This window comes from Notamacropus eugenii, chromosome 2 (genome assembly GCF_028372415.1).
Source record: "Notamacropus eugenii isolate mMacEug1 chromosome 2, mMacEug1.pri_v2, whole genome shotgun sequence".
Classification (NCBI taxonomy): Eukaryota; Metazoa; Chordata; class Mammalia; order Diprotodontia; family Macropodidae; genus Notamacropus; species Notamacropus eugenii.
This window is the reverse complement of record NC_092873.1, coordinates 151,014,321-151,029,037: the sequence shown is the minus strand read 5'-3', so window position 1 is coordinate 151,029,037 and position 14,717 is coordinate 151,014,321. Positions and strand designations below refer to the sequence as shown.

The 14,717-nt window shown below is 38.1% G+C and overlaps 1 long non-coding RNA gene across 1 annotated transcript in view; it reads right to left on the bottom strand.

The window, feature by feature from the left end:
- LOC140526449 (uncharacterized) overlaps window positions 1–14,717 on the bottom strand; it is a 150,275-nt gene that overhangs the window by 120,035 nt on the left and 15,523 nt on the right. The window contains exon 3 of the long non-coding RNA XR_011974374.1: window positions 3,133–3,231. This is a non-coding gene — a long non-coding RNA (uncharacterized lncRNA). The remainder of the gene's footprint in view (window positions 1–3,132; window positions 3,232–14,717) is intronic.

Genomic DNA, 14,717 nt, shown 5'->3' with positions numbered 1-14,717 from the left:
TAAATTAGAAGGTTCACTGTAAAAAAAAAAAAACAAACAAAAAGAGATACATGACTTGAGGAAAGACTATACACTCCATTCAATCCTAGATTTAACCTCTTCACCCCACCCCAGGGCAAGACAAGCCCCATTTGAGTTGGAGTTGATTTCCCCCAGTCAAAACCTTCCTAGTCCACATCTGGGTCATAGGAACATAGGAATCTAAATCTGGTTATAAAATTCACAGTTTCTGGACATAATGTGGGACAGCCTAACACAATATGTGTGCTATCTTGATGTCTAAAAGGCCCCTTTCACTCTCACTGAGACCCTTCTACTGTTTTCTGCTGTGCCAATAATTTAAAGTTTCTTCAGTCTCACTATGACCTATTCAGGACAGTTGCTGCTGCTTCTTGGGCAATTATCTTTCCCTAAAGCCCCCTCTTCTTTAGGGAAGCTCTATGTTTAAAGGTTCCCAAGGCCAAGATCTCAGAGTCCAGTAGCAGGATATGCCTACTCTGCCTTTGTCACCATATTTTCACCTTCCAACGTTCATACCAGTGCTGTTTTCACGATCGTCATCCTCCCACCCACCTAAGATGAAGACGGTGCTCAATAAGGCAGTCAGGACAGCAATATTCTGGTAAAGGAGCTAGAATCACACCATCCCCCATTACAAATAAATAATATGCTTCCTTTCAGTTACCCAAGGCTGAGAAGGGCCCATCTGTTTGTCCTATACATAACATCTGTAGGACCAGACAGCATCTAGGTGAAAATAAAAGTGAGGAAGTGCTAGGCAGCTATTCTCCCTTTCTAAACATATTAAGTGACAACAAACATCACAGACATTCACAGCATGATTTACTAGAATAGACTGTGTGGCAAAAAGGTACCCAAAAGGTCGCTTATGTTTTTCCTAAAAACCTTGCCATTTGTAAGTTGCCATATCTTACTGCTGGGTTCTGTTTCAGCTCTTTTCACCTCAACTGAGCAACATGAGTGGCTGTGGGACTTGGACAAGGGAGAGCAGTCCTGGTGAGGTTCTCCATTTGGCCCTGTGCTGAATTCTTTTCCTTGGCTCAGGAGTATTTCTGGATTTTGTTTTAGTTACAGAGTTGCTTTGTTTTGAAATATTGATTGCTGCTGGGTTGCACCAGTTCCTTCGGACCTACCCCTGGTTGCTATGCACCCATGGACTTTTCATTTCCTTGCTGTGTTTACAGCTGAAGAAATACATTTTCTAATGAGCCCCTGGAAACAGGAGTCCAAAGGGGAACAGTGTTAAAAAACAAAAAATATATATGTAGTCTACAGTCAGCAAAACAAAGTGCTTTCCTTTCACTATGCTGCCGTGAATGGTCCCTTATGCCTTGCTTCTCAGTCTACTCCCTAAAAAACAGAACCTGATTTTTCAATGTATAATGTCAAATATAATTTCTTCCTCTATGAGTATTATTTCTTTAAACTCCAAGCATGAGCAAGTCTATCAGATATGAAATAAGAATCAAGAATTTTAGTTTTTAAACTTTTGGTAGGAAATGTATTAGGGCAGCTTATTGGAGTCAGGAAGACTTGAGTTCAAATTCAACTTCAAACTCTTACTAGCTGTGTGACCCTGGACAAGTCACTTTACCTTATTTGCCTGTTTTCTCATCTGTGGAGGAGAAAATGGCACATCACTGCAATACCTCTGCCAAGAATACTCCAAATGGGATTACAAAAAGTGGAACAAGACTGAACAACCACAGCAAAGAGATATATTGATATGCATTAATTTCTGTTTCCATTTTTCTATTATTGTTATTTCCAGGAAATGTGATTTCCTTCTCTTTCATTTTTGGTTCAATCATAGGATTTCTAATAAAATAAGCACTTGTTTTGTTTTATTAAGGGCATATGTCTTTTCTTTGCTTTTCACTGTGACACAGAACCCACCCATTTAGCCAGAATCATTGGGACCTGGGGTGTTCTCTTATTTGCATTTTTGGTTAGTCAATCAACAAGCATACCTGCTGTGCATTTGGTACTGTATTGGGCCCTGTGGGAAATACAGAAGAACGATAGGACACACTCCTTTATCTCAAGGAGTTTATATTCGAATCCATCAGTTCATATAAGCCATATTTTTTTCCCCTCAAATTTGACTTGGAGAAAATCTGAATTATAGTTACTGCAGATATGCACGCATATCGTTAGAAGTTCAAGAAGAAAAGGGTAGAAGAGTGATGCCAACTACGTATAAAATAGCCTTACTTTTCCAAACTTAACAAACACTAGCTAAAATGAGCACTTCTATACATATAGCAGAACAGAAAAAAGTGAAACTGTAAAACTCTACTATGCATAACTCACTTTTCTTTTAAGTGTATAATAAATTCAACAGGTAACTTTCAAAGTTGTCCCACTTGCCTGTGATATTTTTTTGTCTTCTTTCCGTTCTCTTTTAAAAAAAAAAAAGCTTTATTTTACTTAAAAGAAATATAAGGGAAATTTACAATAAAATGTACATATTTTAGTATAGTAGATCTGTGTGTGTGTGTGTGTGTGTGTGTGTGTGTGTGTGTGCGCATACACATTTGGGAGATTAGATTCCTAGAATGCACAAATGTTTTAGGAAAAACTGAGGAGGCTGTTTGTAAAAATATTTGGGAAGGAGAAAGGCAGCAGGAGGAGTGATGCTTAGTTAAAAAGTGTAAGATACATTTTCTATTTTGAGGAACATGTGGGGCAAATTGTTTCCTCCCCAGTATTCGCTCTTGGAAATAATGTAAGAATCACTGGTTTTGAAAACTCAGCTGCTGGAGTTATCTTCAATACTGTGTACTGAATTCAGTTTGGGCAAGATGGCCCATCTCTCAGATACACTTACCCTCCCTGTGGCTCCGAGTAGAACAGAAGGCACTGCTGATATTCAAACAGGAAGTAACTCTTCTGCTCCATTAGTCAGAAAATTACTGGTTCCAATGGTGACTCTGTCTGTGATGACTGGCCCCCTTCCCCAATTAGTGCTCCTTCCCCCTTTTATGTTTTACTTGGTCCCCCTTTATACATAAGACTATTTTGCATGTTAGCCTGGTTGTATGATCATTTGGGGAGCCCTGCAGGTGGAATGGGAAGGTTGAGCTGGTTGTAAATAAAGACAAGACTCACCCAGTGCTCAGTCCAGAAGTAGCTCCTGAGACTGAAACACCTTGCCGAATAAAGAGCAGACCCAGCATACCGTAGGATGAAGTCAGCAGTCACTATGATCTGAGACAGCCAAAAGGAGACATGGGAGAAAAAGATACCTAAAAGTTAAGGAGAATATTTACAATTGAACCCAAATCTGCCACTAAACAGAACACAAGACTGACGATTCTAGCCTTGGAGGCCTCCATGTAAGTTAAATAGCTTAGAGATCTAGATCCTCATTCAGTGTTTGCTGCGACTCCTCTGATGCTCTTGGTGCACCAACTCCCCTGACGGGACCCCTTCCCAGGTGATAAGCCCAATAAGCTAGAAGACATCTACCATAAGGAGGACAATAGAGAGTTAAAGTGAAATGAAAAAATGCATAATAACAATAAATAACATCATATCCTTATGTTTTAAATATCAACCTACCGAGAGAGGGTAACATTAGTTACGTTTGTGGGTTTTCTGTTAATAAGGTCTTTGAGTCCTGAGTATGTTAAGAATTCCTTTTGTGTGTAGGAAATAAATAACTTTCCCATATCTGATTCATATATTACATTGAGTATTTTTCTACTATTTTCTTTGGCATTGCCTTAGAAATGAATCAAACTTAAACTTTAGGTAATTTTTCCCCGAGTGAAGGTTTAATGAGCTAAAGAGTGAGAAAAGTAGACTAATCTTTCTCACAAGACTGCCAAAAGGATTCATGACACAGAAATATATTAAGAATTGCTGCCCCAGCTTAAAAAGAAATCAAAGAAACTCAGAAAAGCTCCACAAAAGTATGGGGCTCTCCAAAAAGGACTTTGCACTTAGATTTGATTTCTCCAGACTTCTAAGTCATCAGGAAAATTTGATCCTATAGACCTGCAGTCCATTAGGATCTCAGACAAGCTGCCTGGATGCATACCACAATAAGGCAAAGTGTCTAAATACGTTAAAAAGCAAAATTAAAAATAATTAACAATGATGAGCTTTCACAGTGTGCTCTAGGAGAATTGCTAGGCAACAGTATTCTAAGGATATATCATCCAAGCTTATATTATCTTCTATATTCATATGGACACAGTGGTGCAACAGACATAGGTATATAAGCACTCAACCACATAAATTATCTCAAAGAAAAGTTGTGTAAAAGAAACCAGTCTAACTTGTAAAATTCAGGCTTGTAGAACAAACATACCAGAAACTGCCTAGAGATCATCTAAAACAGAAGAAGAAAAAATACTAATTTTTCTCCACTGGATCCCTGCAATGCTTGAACTTTTAAGGAGAGTCCCAACTTTAAAATCTCTACCATAAGTCCCTGAAAATGTGTAGGCTGATAAGCCCTGATCTGTAGACCCCTTCCAGAGTGACTTCTGTCAACTTAGCACTTGCAGGTTAAAAGTTGGGCTCAAGTAAGGCAACTGCTCTCACAGATTTAAGGGTAGTTCATAGGTCTATAATCCTAGTATTTACTATAACTTATGAGTTCCCATCAGTGAACTTACTTTTAATAGTCAGCTAGTAGATACAATTAGCTGAAAGCAAGGTTTTCTACTGAGATGGCATAGTAAAGACAAAGCTAGAAATTATTTGCCCCATAAACCTAGGGTGCAATCTTCCACAAATACATATAGTATTAGTGGAAAAAGTGGGCTTAGAGTACACTGGTAGTGAGACATTTTCAGGGAACATGTCCAAGGGAACTCATGTCTCCCATATTGCAGCACCATAATGTTCTTCTTTCTCTTCCAATGTGATCATCATTCTGCCTCATCCTGAGCACAGAGTCTCTGATCTCTGTAGATCACTCAGATGGTTTCCCTAGGGTTCCTGTTCTTCTTAGCTCAGCTCTAGACTGCAAAGGCTTGTTTTCTCCTGAATCCACAATTGATTTCTGCAGTACCAGAGGTAATGTTCCCTGAAGCTACTTTCTATAACTGTACCTGTGTCTCCTTAGAGAATGTATCTTATTTTGTATCTTATTTTTGTAAAGGCTGTCAAGCACATGGCCCATCCTTGACTAGCCAATAGTCATCTGTTCTTTAATTTCATCAAACGGAACTTCACATGTCATAGAGGAGTACTATGGAATCTTCACATTTCTAACACGTTAACACCTCCTTACTTCTTACCAATTCCCTTCAGTAACTACATCAAATGGGCTAATGAGAAACCAACCCCCTCCCACTCCCATTACATATATTTAGGCAGGAGAAAACGGCAGCACATTAAAGTTTGGTCCAAAATCTAATGAGTGTTTAGCAAAGGAAGCTCAACTATTTGGGCCTATACTTTTGTATGTAAACTAGGCTAAGGGTGGTTGCTGTCAGACATTAATACGTAAACATATAAAGTCTGGGGAAGCCAGGAAAGTCAGTTGGCTAAAGTGTTGGGGGTAAGAGAAAGGGATCCCTCAATATTCAAGGGGTCAGAGAATACTGAATTTCTGACATACATGAATTCCTTGGGTCCAGAATTTTGCTAATTAGTTTTTAATATCTAGATACAAACTGAGAAAAGCAAGTGACAAACTAGATGGAAACTGGATTATACTCAAAAGAGAAACTATCAGTTTATATAGATATATAGATCATATAGATCATTATAGTGTCGGAAGATAAAGCTTGGTGAATTTATGACATTGTTAATACAAATGTCTTGTCATATTTTTATAGGCATCCATCAGCTTTTCCTCTAAGTTTGCCTTTAAACTGAGAGGCATTCGTTCTCCAATTGATAAATGGTCAAAGGAGATTAATAGGCAGTTTTTAGAGGAAGAGATTCAAGTTATTAATAGCCAAATTTAAAAAATGCCAAAAATTGTTAATAATTAGAGAAATATACATTGCAATAACTCTCAAGTTCTACTTCATACCAATCAGATAGGCAAAGTTAACAAAAAAAGGAAAATGAAAAATTTTGGAGGATCAGTAGGAAAATAGGCATATTAATGTACTATTAATGGAACTGTGAACCGGTCAAGCCATTTTGGAAAACAATTTGGAACTATGTTCAAAGAAACCATTAAACTCTGCATATCTTTTGACCCAGCAAACATGACTACAAGGTCTAGACACAAAAGAGATGAAAGAAAGAGGAAAAGGACCTATATATACAAAAATATTTACATCAGCTCTAATTGTGTTGACAAAGAATTAGAAACTGAGGGGGTTCCATCAGTTGAGGAATAGTTTACAAGTTATGATATATGAATGTGATATAATACTACTGTGCTATAAGAAATAATGAAAGAACTGGCTTTGGAGAAACCTGAGACTTGTATGAACTGATGCAGTGCAGAGTAAGAGGACTTTGGAACTTTGATTAATACAGTGGCCAGCTACAATTCTGGAGGAGTTATAATGAAATATACTACCCACCTCCTTATATAGAGCTGATGGACTCCATGTTCAGTGACACATTTTTTTTTAACATGGCCAATGTGGGAATTTATTTTGCTTGACAATACATATTTGTAACAAAGGTTTTGTTTTTCTTGCTTTCTCAGCGGAGGCATGGAGAGTGGTGGGAGGGAAAGGAGACAGACCTTTGTGAAGATATAATAAAATTTAATTTTAAAAAATAAAGAGATATTGTAGAAGTTTATTTTGTCTTTTAGGAGGCAGGAGGATAGTGAATCACCCTGTTTGAACAAAGTCCTGAAAGACCAAGTTCACAGGACCCAGTTCACAAGATTTAGAGTTGGAAGGTACCTTAGAGGTCATACAGTCCCCATTCCCTCCCTCTCCCATTTTACAAATTTGGAAAATGACGTCCAGAGAAGTTAAGTGACTTGATTAAAGTCCCAGACTAGAGATTCAAATATGCATCTTCAAACTGCAAATCCATCACCCTTTCCACTGTACCACATTGACCTCTGTGGTCCTGATCTTATCAGAATTGAAGATGCTGTCACACTCCTTTCCCAGATCATAGAGGAGATGATGATCAGTCCAGTTTGAATGGGAAATATAATATATTAATAGAAATGATATTAGATAAGCCTGGAAAAGCAATAGTCCAAGATTTTAGAGGGCCTTGAATACCATGCATAAAAATTCAAGTTTTACTGGGTCAATAGAGATCCACTGAAAGATTATAAATAGAGGAATGAGATGACCATGGATGGGAAAAATTAATCTAGCAATGGAAGTAAGAATGGATTAAAGTAGAAAGAGGAGTGGAGGTAGTAAGCCTTGTTTAGAGGAGTCTGAAACAACCTAGTTGTATGGTTTATGATTGTAGTGATAGGCAAGAGCGTATGGATATGAGATATTGTGGAGACAGAGCTAATAGGACTTGGTAAACGATTACATGTGAGAAATGATGGAGAAGAAACAGTCAGAAATAATACTAAAGGTTTGAGCAGGGTTGTATAATGCCACTGTTGGAAAGATTGGAGTCAGAAGGAAAGATAGGAAGGAAGATAGAAATATTGTTAATTCAGAAGTGGGAAGCCATGTGACGTCATAGAAGGAAAACTGGATCTAGCATCAGACAGCTTTGATTCAATCCCTGGTTTTGTTACTTCTTTGTGTGACTTTGAGTACTTACTCACCTAATGTTCTAGGCCTTAAATTTCCCAATATATAAAATGAGGAGGTCTGACTAGATGAGTTCTAAAGTCACTTTTGATTCTAAAGTCTTTTAATGCTGTCTCTGGTACTTGGGTGAATCTTCGTAGCTGTTGCTATATCTTGCTATCTCCTTTGGAGGAAACCAGGTGGAGAGAGCTATTGGACTTAACAGTGAGGTAATCTTGAGATCACACTCGTGCCTCATCTATTTATTGGCTATGTGACTCTGTACAAATCATTTAGTGTCTCTCTGCCTCGGTTTCCTCATCTATAAAAAGGAGATAACAACAGGACCTATCTCACAGGACTGTTGTAAGAATTACAATGACAGAACATGAATGAAGTGTTTTGTCAAAATGAAAGCTCTAAAAGAGCTAAATATAATGATGATAATGGCACTCATAGAGTACTTTAAAGTTTTTAGTGTTTTACCTATATGATCTCATTTGTTGCTGTTTAGTAATTTTTCAGTCGTGTCCGACTCTTTATAACCTCATTTGGGGTTTTCTTGGCAAAAATACTGGAGTGCTTTACCGTTTCCTTCTCTAGCTCATTTTACAGATGAGGAACCTGAGGCAAACAGGGTTAAGTGACTTGCCCAGCATTACACAATGGGTAAGTGTCTGAGACAAAATTTGAACTCAAGAACTCTGACTCCAGGTCTGGTAGTCTATCCACTATGTCACTGCTTCTTAAGCCAATCCTATTAGGTTAGGTACGATTATCAGTACCTAATAGGTGCTAATTACAATTATGCTAATTAGTGTATAATTATACTAATACTGATTATAAAACAATTGGAAATAGATGAGGAAATGAAGAGAAGTTAAATTTAAAGAGGAAATGAGAGAAGGTAAGTGATTTGTTCAGGAACAAACAGCTGGTAAATGTCTGAGGCATAATTCAAACTTAGGTCTTCCTGATGCCTAGTCAATCTGTCAGTCAATAAACATTTATCAAACACTAGGCATTGTGCAAAGCACTGAGGATACAAAAAGAGGTGAAATACAGGCCCTGCCCTCAAAAAATCCACATGCAAACAAATCTATACAAAGTAAGCCATATACAGGATAAATAGGAAATAATCAACAGAGGGGAGGAACAGGGGTAGAGAATCTGTGGGCTGGAGGCCACATGTGGTCTTCTAGATACTTGGGTGTGGCACATCTATCTCTGCAACATCTCAGTACTACTCCCCTTCACCCATGGTTTGGTGGCTACCAAACTGGTAACTAGCAAACATGGTTATCACCCTGGTTTGGGTTATCACTTCTCATTTCCCCATCAGTACAATAGAGTTAATAATACTTTCAGTACCTCCCTCACAAAATTGTTCAGTTCGATTCATCTCGACAAGCATGTACTCAAGCATCTCCTATGTGGCTCATCATTGTGCTAGGTGTTGGGAATATAAAAGCAAAAATGAAATGGCCCCTGCCCTCAAGGAGCTTGCCCTCTTTCAGGAGGAAAATGTATACATACATAAGTCAATACAACAAAATAAATATACAATAATTTTAGAGGGAACATTTACATCTAGGGGAATCAGGAAAGGCTTCTTAAGTCGGAGGTAGCATGTGAGCTAAGACTTGAAGCAATCTAGAGTCCCAGAAAGAAGAGGTAAGGAAGGAAGGCATCCCAGGGATGGTGGATGGCTTGTGCAAAGACATGGAGATACGAAAAGGAATGTCATGCAAGAGGAACAGCAAATAGGCCAATTTGGCAAGAATTCACAGTGATGAGGGGAAATAATATGTGATGTTATTAGGATTATTGAAAGAATGTGTTGTAAAGTACTATTTAAAAGTCAACCATCATAAAAGAACTAGAAGATATTGTCCATGCATCTACAGTTGGCTGAAGCAAATAGATTTCCTCTAGTAATTCTTATGAAGAAATGGTATATCTTTGTGGACTTTGATTGTGCCATTGAAGTGGATTATTGTATGTAAGTGGTATGACAGGTACATATCTTCTTGAGGCTTTGTGAGTGAGACAGAGGCTGATAATGTAATTATTGAGGAATCTTACAGATGTGAGAGGAGTGTCAAGGGCAGAAAAGCATTGAGTTGACCTTGAAGTTGGTTGAGGATAAGGTTTTGATCACAAACCTAACAATGGACTCAGTCTGGAAGGCCAAAACCTGAGTGGAGCTAAGGCTAGTCACAGTATCTTAGAACACAGATCCAGAATGAGGGACCCAGAAGGGAGCAGCCCCAAACTAATAACCTCTGGTTAGCATATAGCCAGTGGCAATAAGATATCTATATAGACCACTTTTGCTGTTTTTCAAATATAATACTCCATCTCCCAACTCCTTTTCACACCATGGTTGCTCCCTCATACCCAAAATACTTTCCCTCCTCATCTTTGCCTTCTGGTTTTCCTGGCTTCCTTTAAGATTGAGGTCAAATCCTACTTTCTCCAGGAAGATTTTCCTGCTTCCTCCTCCCATGCCCCACATTCCCACATGCCCACATTACTAGCATCTTCCCTCTGAGATCACCTCTGATTTATACTGTAAATATTTTGTATGTACTTGGTTATTTGCATACTATCTCACCCCATTACGATGTGATGATCCTGTTTGTGCCTTCTACTGTTTCCCCAGTCCTGAGCACAGTGTTTGGCATATAGTAAATGCTTAATAAATGCTTGTTGATAATCATGTTGATAATAATGATTATTATGTAAGAGCCCAGGGAAATCAGGTAGATTCAGGATTCTTGAGAATCCTCCAATTAATTACTGGGTAAATAGCACAATGGTTCTCTTATACCCCCTGAATAATTTGTAAGTTTACTTTATCTTCCTGCAAAAAAAATACTGCTACTGAAAACCTCTGAATGACTTGCATTTATTAAAGAAAAAAGAGAGTCTTAGTAGGTCCAGCTTCTTTGTAGGAGGGAGGCGGGGGGAGCATTGGTGTGAAGTAACCAGATCAGGAGAATAAGAGAGCCTCACATTATAGAAAGAACATTGGACTTAGACTTAATTTAAATCCTGCCCATACCATTTACTGACCATGTGACTTGGGGTAAATCCATGAACTCTTCCCAGCTTCATTTTTCTCATTTGCTAATTCAGAAAACAATGTGCATATTATTCACTTCATAGAGCTGTTGTGAATAAAATACTACTTACATTTTAAAGTGCTGTAGGAATGGTGATTTGTTTGTTTTTTCAAATAGGGTTTGTGAAACAATATGACCACAATCTGCTGAATTTGGTGGCAAGATCTATGAGCTGTTAGGGTTTTGTTTATGTAAAGTAACTTGTCTGCAAATAGTACAAAGGAATTTTGTACACCTTTGCTCATAGATAATCACCACCAGTTGTAACATTAGTTCCAAATATGAAGGAAGTCTCAGAAGGCATACTTAAGTCACTTGTTGGACTTCTCTCTCTATCCTGGAGCTCATTGTAGGACCCTTGATAGTCTGTGGATCAATTTCGGGAGGTCTATGAACTTCGATGGAAAAAAAATACATCTTTATTTCTATATAATTGTTTCCTTTGTTTTCTAACATATTTTATTTTATATGCTTAATAATGTTCTGAGAAGGGGTCTTCACCAGATCTCCAAAGGAGTCCATGGTGCAAAAAAAGTTAAGAATCTCTTTTGAGAACTTCCATCACCTCCTCACTTTGCTAAATGAAGAAGTCCCAAGATCCTCTGAAATAAGGGTTACAGTAATAGCTGAAAGCCATTTTTTCCCACTGAGGCTGAGTTAAGATATCAACTAGCCTACAATTCCTCAGGGGTTCTCCTAATCATGAACCAGCACCAGTCTCCAAACCTTGACCTGAACACCAGGTGGAGGTTCCTTGCTCCTTCCCCACTGATGCTGGTCCTCCTTTCACCAGATAAGAACATTATTTGAAAACACCAGATTCTACCTACCAGATTCTACATGGTTTGGGTTTGCTATTTCACCCTTGCAAGTCATGACATCACCTCTGTGTCATTAGTCCTCTTCTAGAATGAAGGACAAACAACCATTACAACAACCAACAATTTCACCTGGGATCCCAGCAGACCTGATCTGTTTTCATCGTCCCTAACTTCCCCTTCTTTTTGTATTTCCCTTCAAAAAAAACTACTTTCTTTACTTTCTGTTAACTTTCACTTTGTACTGTGTTCTGTTTTATGATTCTCTGCCCTTCCTCGTACTACAGCTTGGGATCCCCAACCTCATTGGAGCTTAATAAATTCTTATTGCCTTAACTTCTCTTTACAAAATCAGTCTCTACTCCTTTAGTACTCCTTAAAAGGCCATTTTCCAGTCCACTAATCATTCTTTTTCTCTCCCTTAGTAACTCAATAATTTCTCTAAAACTTGTAGACACAAATCCCCCAGCCAGACATAGAAGAACCTGCCCAAAGCTAGGGTGATCATTTCTGGAATCTCTTATGCTATTGTTTTTTGAAATTGACAATAAATAGACATTTTTAATGTGCTTTCCTTTTAGACTATTTCTTTCAACTAATCAACAGTTTTCAATGGATTGTTCAATGTGTAGCACTGAAATTAAAACATATAAAGATTTACAACACATAGTAAAAATAAAACACATGTTCTCCCCTCAAGAACTTTTAAATAGAGAGAGGAACAAGACATGCAAATGTACATTCAATATCAGTCTACATAGATAAGTACATTAGGGTTACAGTGACATTTTAGAGTTGGAATAAATTCTGCTAGTCTAACTTAATCATTTTACAAATGAGGAAACTGAAGCCCAGGGAAGTGAAATGACTTTTCCCATAATGACAAAAGAACTGAAAAAGAAGCATTTGCCAGGAACTGAACTGGGGAATTACAGAATGGCTGGTGCTCATCAGAGAAATATTTCTGGATTGGGTGAGCCTATAAGCTTCCATTATAAGGGAGAGGTGTGGCTTGGCAAAAACAGGGAGGATTTTTCTTTTTTTAGAGAATTAGGATGACTTAAAAACTCACAAATCACAGAGAGGATTGAGTACATGAGGCAGCAAGTTGGAAAACTTGACATAACTCAAAAAACATTCATTAAATATCTGATGGATACAGGATACTATGCTAGGTTCTAGGATGAAAAGCAACATAATCCTTGTCCTCAAATTGTTTACAGTCTATTAGGGGAAAAGATAAGCACATAAATAACCAGATTTTTAGTTTAGAGCAGGGATGGGGAATGGCTTTGAGGCCACGCATGACCCTCTAGGTTCTCAAGTGCAGCCCTTAGATGGTTTTGTTCTGTGAAGTTTGGATTCAGTCAAAGGACTACACTTGAGGACCTAGAGAGCCACTTGTGGCCTCTAGGTCACAGGATCCCCACCCCTAGTTTATAGTATCATAAAAGAGTAGAGTTCATATTTCTTTATTTTGTTCAATGAAGCTCCAGGGTAATTACCAAGCTCCTAATACTAATGGCCAGGGGCATGATGGGACTTGAAAGTCCAGCAGAGTGGCTACTTAGATGGGGCTACAAAGTCTGGCAATCTATACCAATCCCTGGCCTTTACCTCCTCGCAATGTCTTCCTTAGCTTCATTGCTCTGGATCTGAATATTTTCTTTGGGAATGTTTTAGGTCCTTGCATTGCTGTGAAGGGCTAAGTCTATCAAAAATAGCCCTCATACACTGTGGCTGTTACTGTATATAATGTTCTCCTATTTCTGTTCATTTCATTCAGCATCAGTTTATGTAAGCCTTTCCAGATTTTTCTGAAGTTCGACTGTTCATCATTTCGTATAGCACAACAGTATTCCATTACATTCATATATCACAACCTATTCAGTCACTCCCCAACTGATAGGCATTCCCTTGATTTCCAGTTCTTGGCCACTACAAAAAGAACTGCTATAAATATTTTTGTACATGTGGGACCTTTTCCCATTTTTATGATCTCTTTGGGACACAGCCCCAGAAGCGATATTGTTGGGTCAAGGGTATGTACATTTTTGTAGCCCTTTGGGCATAGTTCCAAATTGCTGCCCAGAATGGCCAGATCAGCTCACAGCTCCACCAACAATGAATTAGTGTTCCAATCCCCCCACATCTTTTTCAACATTTATCATCTTCCTGTTTTGTCATGTTAGCAAATCTGATAGGTGTGATGTGGTACCTCAGAGTTGTTTTGATGGTTGCATATTTTCTTAAGCTCCCTACTGCTTTATTCCAAACCCACCTCAGATTCTCAAAGAACAAACACACCTTTAACATTAGTCTAAAGTTCCCCCTTAGAAGGCAGAAATAAGGGAACTGTTTTAATTGGGATGTAATCCTAGGACAATGAGTTGTAACTCTGATCAATGCAATAGTCAATCATGATTCCAAAATACTAACAATGAGGCATGTTCTGATAGAGAGGTGATGGATAGAAGATGCAGAAGAAAACATATGTTTTTGAATCTGGCCAATAAAAGCATTTATTTTGTTTTATTATATATATTTGTTATGAGGGTTTTCTTTTCCTTTTCTCATTCCCTCTCTTCTGCCCCACCTCTTACTTTCAGTAGAGTTAGTAGAAGGGAGAGAAAATAAATGCCTATTAGTTGAAAATTTTTAAGAAAGTAAATTATTTGAGTTAAATATGTTTTCTCTCCCACTGATTATATATTTGGATTGTGATTGTGTCAGAGTCAAAAAGTGGACCCAGATCCCTTGACTCCAAATATGGTGCTCTATTCCCACATGTGGGGAATTATGTATAGCTGGGTGATAATAATAATAGGAAAGGCTTCATGGATGAAATCTTACTTGAGTTTGGTCTTGAAGGGAAAAAAATATTTCAATAGACAGATAGTAGGAAAACCTGTTCTAGGCATTGGTAAAGACATGTGCAAATACATGGGACTGGATGAGGGCAGAGTAAGATCAAGAGGTTCAGATGGATGGAACATAAGGGTAGATGAGAAGTGAGAGAAGCTGGAGTCAGAAAAACTAGTTTAAAGGAGATGGTACTCTGAAGGAAGGATACTAAGGATCTGAACTAGGGTGGTAACAATGAG